Raw genomic sequence first — 3,117 nt, forward strand, 5'->3', positions numbered from 1 at the left:
CAACAAACCCTATTCAAATCATATGACTGAAGGGTCTAAATGTAGGACTAGGAGAGATATGCCACAAAAGGCAAGGACTCACCCTGTATCCTCTTTGTCAGCATAAGACATATCTGGCATATTAATAAATGAAGAAATTAGTGGACAGTGTGTAGTGTAGTATGGAGCCCTACAGAGGGATCGTGCAGAGTGTGGGCTGAAGAGCACTGTCTTCAAGAGAGGCAGTGGTAGAATTTGGTGATTTGGGTAGTAGCAATCTCAGTAGAGTTCATGTGCACTGAATGGATAAGAATTAGCTTAGCCTCTCCTCCAGGAAGCTCGTTGGCTGTCCTCATTCCTCTTATACTCCTAACCCCCAAGGTGATGCTCTGCTCCGTCCTGTGACAACACTTCATGTTCATTAACTAACAAAATACTGACTCCACAGTGTTACTCATGTCTGAAGTTTCTCTGCATGTTCCATAAATCCACGAGCCTTGTAAGCACCAAGACTTTCACAGTCCTTTCTTGTATGGCACAGCAATGTGAGCATTGGCGTACAGAATAGTGTCTACAGACTTTTTTTTTGAACAGTTGTAATTTACAAAAAAGAGAGAAACCAACTTTCATACCATATGATCAATGTAGAATTGAGAAACGCAGGCGCCTAAATGTGTGTAGCAGATGGAAAAATTGATTATTCCTGGGAGGGGAGTTGTTAAGGTTTCACAAGGAGATTCACAAGGAGTCATAGTATCAGGCAGAATCCTGGAAACTCAACACCCAGCTAGACTTCTGTCTTAATGTTCTATTGCCGTGAAGAAACTCCACAACCAAGGCAACTCTTAATAGAGGAAACCATTTAACTGGGGACTTGATTACAGTTTCAAATGCTTAGCTCATGATTATCATTCATGGTGGGAGCATAGCACTGGAGCAGTTGTTGAGAAGTACATCCTGATGAAACCCCAGAGCCCACTCCAGTGACACACTTCTTCCAGCAGGGTTACCCCTACTTCAACAAGGCCACACCTCCTAATCCTTCTAATCCTTTCAAAAGTGCCTCTCCCTGGTGACTAAATGTTTAAATATGTGAACCTGTGGGGCTTATCCTTATTCAAACCGCCACAACAGCTTACTTTGCCTTATAGCATAATGGGGCATTTCCCTTTACTGGTTAAGAATTAAGAATTTGAGGCTTTGTTAGCAGTGAGGAGCTCTTGAGATTCGTAAGGACAGTGAGGAAGGTTTGACCCCGAATAAAATTAAAGTGGAGGGCAGAACACCAATGGGATTTCCAACTATGCAGAGAAACACTTATCAATCACAGAGAAAATGTTCACAATATATTGCTAAATGAGAAGCAGGCGCCAAAAGTGGTAGGAACCATGTTTATTTCTAAGACAATTTTGTTTTTCTTTTTCTTTCTTAAAAATGAGTTTTTCTTAGGAATAAAAACATGTATAGAGAATGGAAAAAGCCACCAGGGCATTTGCTGAAATGTTTACCTGGCAAGCACTATGTTTTTTTTTTTTTTTAATAGCCGATTCTTTAGTGCCATGTACTTTCATATTTTCTAGATGTTCTGTGTTGGGAATTATTACTCAAGGAACAAAATAACACAATAAAAATGATTCGCCACGAATGATCCCTCCATGAAGTCTTTGAATAACAATCCCAGTAATGTGGAAAACGACGGCGATGTTTGTTAGGTGAAGAAAATAGACCCTGGAATTCCTTATGTGTGGGAGGCTGCCGTGTTTATGGTGGAGCGTGGGGACTGGCAGTCGGGAGGATGGCCACCACCCCTCATTGTGAACCTGGGGGTGATTTGAATTGCAGAAGCTGCACTTCAAAAATTAATAAAATGTTCTGTTACATCTGGTTCTTATATACCTTTTGAAACTATTTATTTTTGTTTTGCGTGTTCAATGTTTTGCCTGCGTGTGTATGGGTACCATGTGTGTGCCTGGTGTCTGAAGAGGCCAGAAGTGAGCACAGGTTTCCAGGTACTGAAGTTGCAGATGGCTGTGAGTGGGTGATGGGTATTGAGACTGGGCCTCTAAAAGAGCATCCTGTGCTCTTAGCCACCAAGACCATCACTCCGGAACACCAACATATCTTTGAAATGAAAATAATTAGTAAGCATAATAACCCACAAGGATGTCAGACATTGCAGAGGTGGGGAAATATGACTATGCATGTTCTTTAAGATTTAACTTTGAAGCATCCTAGTGTTTTGTCTTATGTTACTTCCTGACTAGCCCTGTGTGTTTTAACAATAAATTTCCTAAAATGTAAACTTGTGAGGAAGTAGAGCATTAGTCATTCCTGTGCTTTACTCTCCCACACAGCTCTCTATTGCCTTAGAATAAAGTCCCTCAGCAGCTCCGCCAGGTCTTTGAAGACCGGGATTTGCCTGCGTCTGTTCCCTTCTGCTCCACCCCACCCTCCAGCATCTCTGTCACTTAGCTCATGTCTTGCTCTCTCCACTTTTCCTTGGACTTCTGCATCCAGTGGATGTGTGTGGAACCTCCTTCTTCCTCTCCCACTTGCCTCACAAACTCCTACATAGCTGAAATGCCACTTCCTTCCAATTCACTCTGCTGCCTTTCTTAGTCACTGGTTCTGGTATTTATGTGTGTCCTTTCAGTGTATTGTGCCTCTTCTCAGAGCAGACCCATGACTTGGTGGCCATTTCTTGTTTGGCTGCCCACATCACCCATTGGATGTAGTGTCTCTGGCACCTCGCTCACTGTGATGCTTCAGTGTTTGGAACCCAGACAGCTTTGCAGGTTGAACACAAGAATGTATGACCTGAGAGAAAGAGCACATGATTTTTCTTCCTTCATCAACCTTCAGGGTTGCAATGGATGGCAGTGGCTATGAAGGTTCTGTGGTCTAAAGAAGGAGAAAAAGTCCACAGAAGCAGCCAGGGCTGAAGTCTCAGTATCTTTCAGAACTATAACAGAGTTCAACAGACGGCGTAATTTACAAAGAAGCGTGTTTCTTATAGTTCTCAAGGGTGGGACCAAGAAGTCCAAGGTTAAAGAGTCTAAATATGGCAAGGGCCCTCTTGCTGTACCATTCTCATTGTGGAAGATATCATATCGATCAGCTCAGGCCACTGTGGACTGT

General features: G+C 42.7%; 1 long non-coding RNA gene across 1 annotated transcript in view; it reads left to right on the forward strand.

Annotated features, from left to right (window-relative positions):
* LOC108349630 (uncharacterized) overlaps window positions 1-1,872 on the forward strand; it is a 39,456-nt gene extending 37,584 nt beyond the window's left edge. The window contains exon 10 of the long non-coding RNA XR_015655333.1: window positions 1,560-1,872. This is a non-coding gene — a long non-coding RNA (uncharacterized LOC108349630). The remainder of the gene's footprint in view (window positions 1-1,559) is intronic.
* The last annotated feature ends 1,245 nt before the right edge of the window (window positions 1,873-3,117 follow it).

The sequence above is a fragment of the Rattus norvegicus genome, chromosome 1 (assembly GCF_021556685.1).
Source record: "Rattus norvegicus strain SHRSP/BbbUtx chromosome 1, alternate assembly SHRSP_T2T, whole genome shotgun sequence".
NCBI lineage: Eukaryota > Metazoa > Chordata > Mammalia > Rodentia > Muridae > Rattus > Rattus norvegicus.